Genomic DNA, 13302 nt, shown 5'->3' with positions numbered 1-13302 from the left:
CGGAGAGTTCATCGCCTTCAAGAATTAACAACATCTTTGCTTTCCAGCCTGGAAATCCTTGACCTTGGAAAGGAGGAACAGAACGCTGGCCAGAAGAAAATTTGTTAACGAGAATATTCATGGCCATATCTTGTTGCGAGAAGACGTATAAGATAAGATCGCAAAATTTGCACACCATATATGGTGAAGGCCGCAATTGAGAATGAGAAAGATATGAGTACTGCGTTCTGTCAATGATAAACGTAAGAAGGATGCTCAAGGAACGTCCAAAGATGTGAGAGACGTCACCCAAAAAAAAGGCAGGGTAAAGGAGACGTTAATAATAAACGAGTCCTCAAAAAAGAGTGGCGTGAGACGCAAGATTGACGGCCACAATACAAATAGGAAAAAGCTAAATCTTCTCAAAAAAGTTAACACAAAAATAAGAAAAACAATCACGGACGCTTCACGAAGAAGTAGGACGAAGAAAGCTGCGTCAAGCTCAATTGCAGTTAAAACAGCATAACTTTCTTCTGCGAACTCCGATTGATGCAAACCTAGAACTCAAATCGAAGAGCTCGAGGAGACGAACAAGTTTTGGATGAAAAGTGCCATTGCACTACGCTCCATTGCACTTTTCTTGTTTCTCCAAATTTTGAGCAGAACAGCAAGAAAAATTGAGATGCAGTTCAGGGTGTCATCAACAAGAAAACGTAATCAACAATTAGATTGATTAGAAATAAAAGCCACAGAAAACACTAATCATATTCTTCTTAACACAAAACAACCACAGTTAACAAGAATCAATGCTCAAAAATAAAATTTGTAGCAATTTTGAACCTTACATGCAAATCGCATACACATACTGTTGTGTCACCATGAATTGAATCGGCGGTGATCGTTACTGCTCTGATACCATGTTGAGATGTAGAGAGAAAGAGAGAGAGAGAGAGACGAGACAAGAGACACACCATATACGCTCCCAAAGACTGAATATTGAGGACAAGATACAAATATATAGGTGAGACCAAGTTCAGTAGAGTGAGCCATATATAGCTCCAACACAAACTGCCAAAACTTTTTCTCCGTAGCTCCAATCGACGAGCCGTAAAGACATGCTGTTAGAGAACCTCAAGCACTGCAGTTCTAGATCATAATCTATCATCTGTGCTCACTTCAAGAATACTCATTTTTGGCATCATTAAGGTATCTGTTGTCCCTTTTAAGCCACATCTGGCATACATTAATCATTAAACTTGGCTTGTTAACAAGCCTTGATCACTTCTCAGTAAATGTATAGGCTCCAAATAAGCTTAGCTTACATTTCTTTTCTCTTTTTTCCATCATGGAAGCAGAACTGCACGACAGCGTATAAGTTAGGAACAGACCCCCAATAACTTATCTCCCAAGATTAAAAATAAGGAAGGGGGTATCATATTTATGGACGTGGGGGGGGGGAGTGAGAAAAGGAAAAAATAAGAGGAATCTTTTATGTTTCAAAATCATGGATTCCCAAACAAGTCTATCCTTGACCATGTGAGTCAATAGCTACAAAGATACATGCAAGAACTAACACTACTTTTTATCAATTGCTTGTTTTGTGATTATAGTTTATTTGTTGAGGGATGAAAGCTATAAAGAGTTTGTATACATACAAATTTACACGAAGAACCTAACACAGCTTTATAACCATGTCTTTTGAGTAATTTAGATGATTCAATATTAGATGAGAGTAGCTGGAGTGCACGCTGAATGAGCATATAGTTTGAAATTCAAACTGGCACATTGAGGGTACATCTAGTTATCAACACAAGTGGTTCCTTAGTACATTGCCATCCACTACGCTACACACTCTTTGACTAGTTTTACTCAGTTAGATCACGTTGTGAGCGGGAGGAAAACACACACAACGCCTCTATAATGACCCGACACACACTCTTGGAATGATACACACACACACACACTAGGGGCACCACTCGGCTTACACAACACACCTGGCCGAGAAAGGGAACACACCTATGGAGTGAGAGGAGAGAGACGATTCGTTTACCCACTCCACACAGAGAGATACACACACACACACACACACACCCAAAAAACTCAGCTCAAAAGGGGATAATTTCTGATGTCTAGATACAAATGAGCTTGGGCCAACACCAATGGGGCAAATAGCTCACACAATATGGGTAAAATAAGCCAGATACAATCACAAACTGGAGCAGAATCTTCGCTCATAGGAGAAACTTACAAAGCCAAAACAACAGAAAAATAGTGAGAAATTTGGCAAAATGGACAGCGCCATCGCGTTTGGAACGGCCCAAAACCCTAGTCTACAATGTCAAAGTGCTCAAATCTGACCTCGGATGAGCAGTTTACGGTCAAAACAGGCTCCAAAAACCCCAAAAACACAGTTTCAGTTGTTCCTCCTCTCTTCTCCACGTTTTTTCTGGCCTTCTCTATGTTTTTTCAGTTCCCACACTTAGATTTTTTAGTTGAGCACCCTTGGCCTTTTAGATGACCTCAAACGGACCCTGAACACGCCAAAAACTGACCTCACAGTGCATATTTGTCACTTTTTTGCATCATCCGCACACCTGGCACTCAGCTTTAACCAGTAATGCATCCCACAACCACATGAAGTGGCCCCAAAAAGTGGTCCTCATGATGACATTTCTGCATAAGTATCACAAGAAAACACCCACGTTGTGTCCGTACTCATCCACGTGCAAGTATTGATCCGATTCGATCTCTTGACGCCACTAGATGCCATTTGACGCACCTGCTTACCTCATGTCGTCGGCCCGTGGATAGCTTCCTCGAGAATTTTTACGCACTAGCAACTCCTCATTATTATATAAAAAACACACTAGTACTGGTGATAGTGAAAATCGATGCACTATGTACATGTTGTCCTACTTGTACACATGTAGGCCCTACGTAACCACCTGGCTCTGGAAAATGGGCAATTGCTTATTTGATGCACCATGCATGTGTATGTACATATGCACAATCCCTTGCTCCAAAAAACTCCTGACATAATTTGCCCATCCCCTAGCCTACTAGAGCATTCATGCTCAGCAGCAGCAAAAAGAGATATTCACTCCACCTGGATCCCACACAAAAACACTTGGCATTCCTTGCATCAAAAGCTTAATCAAGGTTCCACCTGGTTCCCAAGGAAAACCTGTAGAGATGCCATATATCAACTTTGCATCAAGAAAACCATCAATTATTTTGTCATAGACGGGCATGTGCAAATATATCTCCTTCTCCATAGCTGAGAGGTCTCCACTGATCATTTGTGTCATCAATTCCTGCTTCTTTGACAATTCATCCTTGGTTTGCATAAGCCCTTCAATCACTTCATAAGGCCCTTCACTTTCATCTTCAACCTCATTCACAAATGCAACTAAACCAAACTCCTGTATTTCTTTGTCCATCAAAAGAAATGCAACATCAGCATCCTCATCACTGCTGGTAGTGCTATTACTGTCCTCATCTGTCACCGTGGAAGAGTCTTCATCACTAGACTCATCCTCATCTTCATAAAGCTCCTCTAATCGTTTCCTTGTGTCCATATTATAAATCTTCTTGGTACCTGTCTTTCCATAGAGGCTAATTGTACCATGTCGCCAATCTTGAACAGCTCCCACTGCACGTAACCATGGTCTGCCCAGTATAATAGGATATGCTCCCAACCCTGCTGGCATCACATGAAAATCAACCATTGCCTTTGCATCATATGCCTCCACTTCTAAGCTCTTTACAACACCCAAGCATTTTACTTTTTGATGGTTTGCCAATCTGATCAGAAACCCTGACACCCCAGACACTGTGAGACCCATCTTCTCAACGCATGAGTGTGTTATGACGCATATTTGGGCTCCTCCATCCACATAACCTTGTCCCAAATTTTTCCTTTTATGCCACACATCTACTATTGGACAAATGTCTATTAGCTCATCCATTGCCAACACCTTTTCTGAACCTCTCTCTGGCTCTTTCTCCATTGGGTTAACCATCCTCTTCCACTGTCGCTTTAGCTTAGGCACCATCTCTATAAGCTGCCCAAAAGTGACATCTGCCTTCCTTCTTGTCAGGTCCTCCTTCAAGTCATAGCTTAATTGCCCATCCCCTAGTGGAAAATCTGAAACATGAAACTTGCGACGAGCTCTCCTTTTCCTCTTGGCCTTGACATCCTCGCCTTCATGGCTCTTTCCCTTCTTCTTACTAGGACCTGGGGCACTTCTTCCTTCCTTGTCCTCTGTGGTCCTCTTTCCAATAGGCATCACTAATCTATCCTCTAGCTTTGATGCCTTCTCCAAGGTGACTACACTTATCACTTTTGTCTTTCCCTTTTCCTCCTGGGTTAACCCACTGGTTCTTTCTTCTCCCTTAATTTCGATGCCATAATCATTGGACCTAGTTATCACCTATCTTGGCAATGGATACATGTCTCCACCCATCCTTGGTGGCTTATCACATTGCGGGCTGATGTGGCCCAACTCTCCACAATTATAACATGTGGGCACCTTCCTCCAAAACCTACCATTGCTTTGTCCAACACCATTCCTAGGCCTTTCTTCACCTTCTGGCTGATTCGCAAACCTCCCTCGACCTCGATTATTTCCCACTTGACCTAGCATGTTTAGGCTGAGATTCTTCATTAAATCTACCACTTGCCTCATGTCTTGCCTTGGCCCATCATCTTGCATTGTTGTAGTGACCACTGCTGGCATAACCTGAGGAGTACCAGAAACCATTGGTTCATGATGAACCCGTGGCATGCGACCTTGTAAAGAGTCCATAGGTTGAAATTCAAACCTCATGGGCAAAGACTCCACCCCTAACTGGCTCATTTTTCTAAACTTCCACTCTTTGTTCCTTGCTACCTCCAATGCATCTTCATATGTCCTAGGCTTCTTTAGCTCCACTCTCCAACGTATATTCTCCCAAAGACCAGCCAAGAACCTTTCCATCTTCATCATGTCAGGCGGGGGTACCTGTGGTGCTAAGGCCTTGCACATCCGCTCCCATGCCAATGAGAACTTACGTATGTACGCATCTACTGGATCACCTTCCTTTTGCACTAAAGCCTGTACTTCTTGCCACACTTTGTCAGGATCTTCTGTCTTTACAAACTCCAATTCCAATCCATGCCTTAGATTGTCCCAACTCAATCTTTAGCCATACGCAACTCCTCTTCAAATGCTTTGGACCAAACCCGTGCATCACTCTTCAAACAAATTTGGAGAAGGCGTAACATCTGTGCCGGGTCATGAATTTGGTTGCTAATGTAGGCAACCTCCATCTTTTCTAAAAAGTCTTCCACATCTTCATCACTTCTTCCATGAAACTCCGGATAAGAGAAAGCCATGGCTACCCAAGTTACAATGCTTTGAGAACCCCTTCGAACACACGTGCAAGAACCCAAAACTTTTCACTACCCAATCCTCAGAAACTTCAATGGAGCTCAGCTTTAGATAAGGACAAACACATGCACATCAAATGAGTTTTCATAGTTAATCATCGGAATTACAATAGGCAATGGACATTCCAGGATCTCTCTTAATCTTCTTGGCCCGAACATAAAGACTATGCGCTGCTGGAAAAAAATCTTCCTGGACACATGAACATTTATCTGGATTCTTTGAGTTAAATGAAATGGAGTGAATTGAGGGCCATTTTGATCATCCATTAAAGACAACCATGCATCTCCCAAGAAGGCACACGTGTCTTATCCTCTGATTTTGCCAAAATTTTAGTAGCATAACAACATAAATGCCTTAAAAGACCAAAAGACCAGCCATCATAACTTGGAAAAATTTTGACAAAGTTTCCCCAGAAGTAGATCAGTGTGAACCCAAAATATAGACTGTATATGTATGCATAAACTGCCAACAATAGAACCCGAGCATCAAATAGGACTCACTAGTACATAGCCTATGGTGAGGTCACAAAAAGGGTGCTCCAGCTACCTGTATCACCGAAAGGATCTCCACATTTGAGAATCCCCCAGCTCAATAAAACCTCACGCTATCGACCCTCACATGAAGGCTAATGAAAATCGTGTATAGTCAATCTCAGAAATGACTATCTTCCAGACCAAGTCTCAGAAATGGTTGGGGCTGCCAAATAAAACCATATATGGCTCCACAAAGGCGTACCATGGCAGTTTCCACAAGTAACATACAATCCAACATACAATGCGCTTAAACAGGCGCCAAATGATGCATACCCACAACAGCTGCAAGTGACACCACTGCTAGTATATCACTGTACTCCAGCTACCTGTACCTGTGTGAATCACCTGTACCTGTACCTATCCCTGTAACCTGTAACCTGTAATCCCGAATCTCAAAGCTTGAAGCTCGAAGCAGAAGGTACTTGAAGAAGATCCTCCATGGGGGCGCCAAAAGAATGTGAGTGGGAGGAAAACACACTATTTTCCTTTTTCTTTTTTCTTCTACTACCATCACCCATTCATCATAGTCAGCACTAGAAAATCAAGGCATACTAGCTCTCACCTTGTTTTATTGTTTCATTTTTTACCATCTCCAATGATATTGTAGTACTCTGATTTGAGTATTCTTTGAAATGATGGTACTATAGAAAGGGTAAAAAGTAGTCGCTAAGTACATCCTTTTATGTGGTTACTAAGTTGATCTATTTGTGAATTGTGCTTGTGATGGTTCATGTATGGTTAGAAAATGCTATAATTCCATGCTTTGTTTGCAAGAATTGTGATTTTGAATGTGCTTTAACATTCTGACTTGAGAGGAAGCATTTGGATCATGTTGCAAGGGACAAATGCTAAGCATTATGTCAAGAGTGTAAAGTAAAATTTCAACTACTATGAATCGTATTGTGTTCCATGTGAATTCCATGTTCAAATTTGAAAAGTACAAAAGGGTCTTTAAAAGAGGTAAGTTCTTAGATAGGTTTGGGAAAAACATAATGGAAATTTTTTTATGAGAAATGGGCCCTAACCAACTTATGGACTGTTGGTCCATGGAGTAGCTTACCTGGATTAACATGAACTAGCCTCCAATATGCCAACATAGCTTCTTGTATAAAAAAGTATATCCTCTTGCACAATGAGGATTGGCTTCCACCATTGATAGAGTTGAGTGTAGATACCACCCAAATTATGTCGGACCATTTCTCCCTCAAGTTAAAATTTCCAAAGGCTTGAGGAAGATTGCTATCTAAAATAAAACATGAAAATATTGGTGGGCTAGCCTTTGTGGCAATGGTGAAGCCCCAAAGACATGGAAAACTCTACGAGTTTCCATAATGAAGCAATTCCTTGCAAGAGATGCAAAGGACAAAGTACCTAACGAATGGCGTAGTTTGAAGCTTCTCTCATACGAGTCTATTCATGAATATGTGGATACCCGAAGAAATGGCCAAGTATGTCAACTCCCAACGGCCTGGTTCTATCACCGAAGTAATCCACCACACCATGGTTGCTTCCCACATCAATTTCCAACAAGGGGCTAGACGGAATGTCAAACCCATGGAAAACAAAGACAAAAATGATGCAAAAGGGAAAACCAATGCCCAAAGTCTTGCCAAGGCACTTCCTACAGCAACAACTATAGGTCCAAGGAGAAGGGAGTTTACAAAGGTAAAAACAAACTCTCTCATGAAGAGCCTGAATATTTTTTCAAGGACCATAAGTGTTCTAAGTGTGGGGAACAAGGACATGGCTATCATTATTGCCCCAAAAAATGCTCGCAATGAGACTCCTAGGGCTTCCACCATCGAAGCTCCAAAAGAGGATGCTCATTGCAAAGGATCATCTCTCTTCTATGCTTGGGGAAAGGTAAGGGAGAATGATACATTCATCTTGTTTGACCCTGGATCTACTCACAACTTCATATCAACGGAGTTGGCCACCAAGTAGGGCGTTCAAGCTTTTGAGATGGGAGATATTGTAATGGCTGACATAGCTTTCAAGGGACAGCAAGCCTCTACTACTCCCTTTATTGGGAAGTTGAGGCTTCATGTCCAAAGCTATGTCGACAAAGAAAACTTTTTCATCTCTCCTCTCCAACATGAGGATGCTATCCTAGGGGCGCCATGGTTTGATTGCATGGCTGTCAACATGAAGTTCCTTGAAAGAAGAGTCTACTTCACCTACAGGGGAAAGTGTTAAGTATGGAGCTTGATTTACCCTTCTAATTTTCTGTGGTAAAAGCGCACATTTGTAAGGCCCCCATTATGAGGAGAAGCCATCGTGCGTGAAGGAAAATCACTCTCCGGAAACCAAAATTTTCACGGAGAAGAATCACGGGCAACTTTAGAGGCCTCGGGGGCGGAGGCCCCTGAGACTTTTTTTTTCGTCGGAATATTATGGCCGGACGGCGGCCGAAAAGTGGTCGTAAAACAACCGGTTGGTTCGCCGGTGGCCGGTAGTCAATGGCCGATGGCCGGTGGTCGGAAGTCAATGGCCGGTGGCCGGTGGTCGGAACTCAATGGCCGGTGGCCGGTGGCCGAATTCAAAAGCGGACTTGTCTTCTCAACGGCGGCCACACATGGGCGGATTGGAGGGTCCGATTTGGACTTATTCGCACAAGGGCGGCTACACATGGCTGTCTCTCATAAGAGAGGGCAGCCCTTTTGGCCTATAAAAGGAGGCCATTTCTACACACATATAGTGTGAAGTTGATGCAACAAGGTGAGTGTGAGGTGGTGAGAGTGAAGCAAGGCGGGAGCTCCATTAAGGGTATAATCTCTTTGTAAACTACTTCTTGTTTTGAAGTACTAAAGCCATTGAGTGGCTGCTTTCCCGTGGACGTAGCCCACATTGGGTGAACCACGTATATCGTGTGAACTCTCTCTCTCTCTCTCTCTACTCTATAATCTCGTGTATATAAATCTGTCTCTCTCCATTAAGTAATCTACTCAATTATCTATTTAGCTACGTCTTATTTCCTAACAACTGGTATCAGAGCAAGGTTTGCTCGTAGCTAAATTATCTCAAGGAAAGGAAGGGAAGCTCAAGATTGAGAAGTTCAACGGCAAAAACTACCAACATTGGAAGATGCGGATTGAAGACTATCTCTACCAGAAGGACCTCTATTTGCCACTAGGCGGTCTTGCGAAGAAGCCCGCAACAATGGAAGATGAAGCATGGATTGTCCTTGATCGAAAGGCACTGGGAACAATCTAGTTAAGCTTGGCGTCAAAAGTGGCCTTCAATGTCTCGGAGATGAAGACCACGGAGGACTTGATGAAGTCACTTGACAACTTCTACAAGAAACCATCGGCATCCAATAAGGTATTTCTTATGAAGCGCTTGTTCAATGTAAAGATGGCAGAGAATGGTTCAGTTTCAGAACACCTAAATGACTTTAACACAAACATAAGTCAACTTTGATCAGTGAAAATCAATTTCGATGACGAAGTGCGAGCTCTCCTTATACTATCATCTCTACCGGATAGTTGGGACAGCCTTGTGATGGCTGTAAGTAATTCTATCTCTGGCACAAATACTCTTAAGTTTGATGATGTTGTGGGGGTTCTCCTAAGCGAGGAAATGCGAAGGAGAAGCATAGGAGAATCATCAAGTGTTGTACTCTCAATGGAAACAAGAGGAAGGATTAAGGAGAGGTTCAAAAACCAAAAGGGTCGTGATCTCTCAAGGCGGAGCAAGTCACGCATAAAGTCAGTTCTTGAATGTTGGAACTGCGGCAAGAAGGGCCACGTCAAGAAGGATTTCTGGTCCAAGAAGAAGAAGGAGACAGAGTCTTAAGACAACAAGCCAACATCGGAGGCCAATGTGGCAGGTAAAGTAGAGCAAGATGCTCTAATTCTCTCACTAGACAATGTGTCTAATTCCTGGATAGTAGATTCCGGGGCTTCATTCCATGCGACACCACACAAGCAACACTTCCAAGACTACACCAAAGGTAATTTTGGGTATGTATACTTGGGAGATGATGAAGCTTGTGAGATTGTCGGCAAAGGTACAGTTTCTGTCAAAACTGCTAACGGAAATGAATGGAAGCTTAAAGATGTTAGGCATGTTCCTTCTCTTCGCAAAAATTTGATCTCTAGAGGACAATTGGACGATGAAGGTCACAACATTGCATTCGGAAACAAACGGTGGAAGATCTCAAAGGGATATTTGGTGGTTTCCAAGGGTGAAAAAGTCGGTACATTTTACTTGTGTACTGTTAGCATGCAACCTTCAGCTTGTGCAACAACTACAGAAGTTGACAGTGCGGTGTGGCACTACTGACTTGGGCATATGAGTGCCAAAGGAATGCAAATCCTTCAAACAAAGAAGCTTCTACCAAGTTTGAAAGAAGTGGACTTAGAGTTCAGTGAAGATTGTGTTTATGGTAAACAAAAGAGGGTAAAATTTCAAAAATAAGGAAATGAAAGAAAAAATAAAAAACCTTAGTTGGCTCATTCTAATGTTTGGGGTCCTGCAAGTACACCATCACTTGGTGGCTCATTGTACTATGTAACATTCATAGACGATGCGAGTAGAAAAACATGGGTTTATGTCATGAAGAATAAATCCCATGTATTTTCCATATTTCAAAGGTGAAAAGCCTTTGTGGAGAATGAAACAGGTACCAAGGTTAAATGCCTCAGATTCGACAATGGAGGCGAATATTGCAGCCAATCTTTTGAAAGCTTTTGTGCTAGCAATGGCATTCGGAGGCAAAGGACAACCCCAAGGACACCTCAACAAAATAGGATTTCCGAAAGGATGAACAGGACAATCATGGAACGAGCACAAAGCATGCGGCTACATGCAGGCCTATTGCTTCAGCTTTGGGCGGAAGCTGTAAGTACGTTTGTGTACTTAATCAATCAGCCACCCTCAACGGCATTGGATGGGGGAGTTCCAGAAGAGGCATGGACAGGTAAACCAGTGAATTATGCATTTCTCAAAGTGTTTGGGTGTGAGTCTTTCATGCATATAGATAGAAACCTAAGATCAAAGTTAGATGCAAAGTCCAAAAAGTGTTTCTTCATTGGCTATGGAGATGGAGACTTTGGGTATCGCCTATGGAATCCTGAAGATGGTAAAATCTTAAGGAGTAGGGATGTAATTTTTAACGAACAAAATATGTACAAAGATTACTTGGAAAGAAAACAAACAAAAGAAACAGGTGATGAGTACATGGAGCTTGAGGATGGTGAAGACTCAAGGACTGCAAACGGTGACAATGTGCAACAACATCAACCAAATGAGGAGCCTCAACCTATTCCCTGAAGATCTACAAGAGCAAGTAAACCTCCAGAAAGGTTTGTTCCTTTCTTCAACCATCTCTTGATCTCAGATTCTGGAGAGCTGGAATCATATGAAGAAGCTATGCAACATGAATCCAAAGAAGAATGGACGAAGAGCATGCAAGTGGATATGGACTCACTACATCGCAACCAAACATGGGAGTTGGTTGAGTTGCCTAAAGGTAAGCAGGCACTTCAAAACAAATGGGTGTACAAGCTAAAGGAAGAAGAAGGTGGGAAGAAAAGGTACAAGTCTAGGCTTGTGGTAAAAGGTTTTTCTCAAAAGAAAGGTATTGACTTCAATGAAATATTTTCTCCTGTTTTAAAAATGAACTCAATTAGGCTTGTCTTAAGCCTTGTGGCTGCTTATGATCTAAATCTCGAGCAAATGGATGTAAATACGGCATTCCCTCATGGTGACTTAGAGGAGGAAATCTACATGCTTCAACCAAAATGGTATGAAGTAAAAGGTAAGGAGAAAATGGTTTGCAGATTAAAGAAGAGCTTGTATGGTTTAAAGCAAGCATCAAGACAATGGTACTTGAAGTTTGATCGATGGATGTTGGATCATGGATTCACAAGATGCAACTCGGATCACTGCGTCTACACGGAGAATTTGGGAGATGGGAAATTCATCATCCTAATGTTGTATGTTGATGACATGTTGATTGCAAGTGCTAACATGCAGGACATCAAAGACCTAAAAGAGGAGCTATCCAAATCTTTTTCAATGAAAGATTTAGGTGCTGCAAAGAGGATACTTGGTATGAAAATATCAAGGGACACGATGAAGAAGACAATAAAGCTATCTCAAGAAGATTACATCAAGAAGGTACTTGAAAGGTTTGCAATGCAAAATGCAAAACCAGTTTCTACACCTTTGGCTGGTCATTATAAACTAACGAAGGATATGTGTCCAAAGACACAAGAGGAGATAGCCTATATGTCTAAAGTTCCATATGCTGCAGCGGTAGGTTCTCTAATATATGCTATGGTCTGGACAAGGCTAGACATTGCACATGCAGTGGGAGTTGTGAGTAGGTTCATGGACAACCCAGGTAAAGAGCATTGGCAAGATGTGAAGTGGATACTTAGGTATCTAAAAGGGACAACAACAAATTCTTTGTATTTTGGAGGAACTGATATTTTTCTAGAAGGGTATGCTGATGCAGATATGGAAGGTGACAAAGATACTCGAAGGAGCACTACTGGCTATGTGTTCACCGTTGGAGGCACAGCAGTAAGCTGGGCTTCAAAGCTGTAGAAAGTGGTTTCACTTTCTACCACGGAAGCAGAGTATGTAGCAATGACGGAGGCAAGCAAAGAAATTATGTGGCTTCACAGATTCTTAGAAGAGCTTGGATTCAAACAAGACAATTGTGTCTTGTACAGTGATAGACAAAGCACTATCCATCTTGCAAAGAACTCAGCCTTTCATTCAAGGACAAAGCACATTGAGGTGAGATATCACTTCATACGCACTCTTTTGGAAGAGGACAACTAAAGCTAGGAAATGTGCATACAAGTGAAAATCCTGCAGACATGTTTACAAAGGTGGTCAACAAGGAGAAGTTGAGCTTTTGCTCATCTTCAATCGGCATTCAAGGATAAGAAGCCAGAATGGAAAGCAGTCACAGGTTTGGTTTGGAGATCAGTCTCCAAGTGGGAGATTTTTAAGTATGGAGCCTGATTTACCCTTGTAATTTTCTGTGGTAAAAGTGCACATTTGTAAGGCCCCCATTATGAGGAGAAGCCATCGTGCGTGAAGGAAAATCACTCACCAGAAACCAAAATTTTCACGGACAAGAATCAGGGGCAACGTTTTTTTTCCCCCGAAATATTCTTTTTGGTCGGAATATTATGGCCGAACGACGGCTGGAAAGTGGTCGTAAAACAACCAGTCGGTTGGCCGGTGGCTGGTAGTCAATGGCCAATGGCCGGTGGTCGGAAGTCAATGGCTGGTGGCCGGTGGCCGATGGCCGAATTCAAAAGCGGACTTGTCTTCTCAAGGGCAGCCACACATGGGCGGATTGGAGGGTCCGATTTGGACTTATTCTCATAAGGGCG

Source organism: Adiantum capillus-veneris, chromosome 1 (genome assembly GCF_014529385.1).
Source record: "Adiantum capillus-veneris isolate H3 chromosome 1, ASM1452938v2, whole genome shotgun sequence".
Classification (NCBI taxonomy): Eukaryota; Viridiplantae; Streptophyta; class Polypodiopsida; order Polypodiales; family Pteridaceae; genus Adiantum; species Adiantum capillus-veneris.
This window is presented reverse-complemented; position numbering follows the sequence as displayed.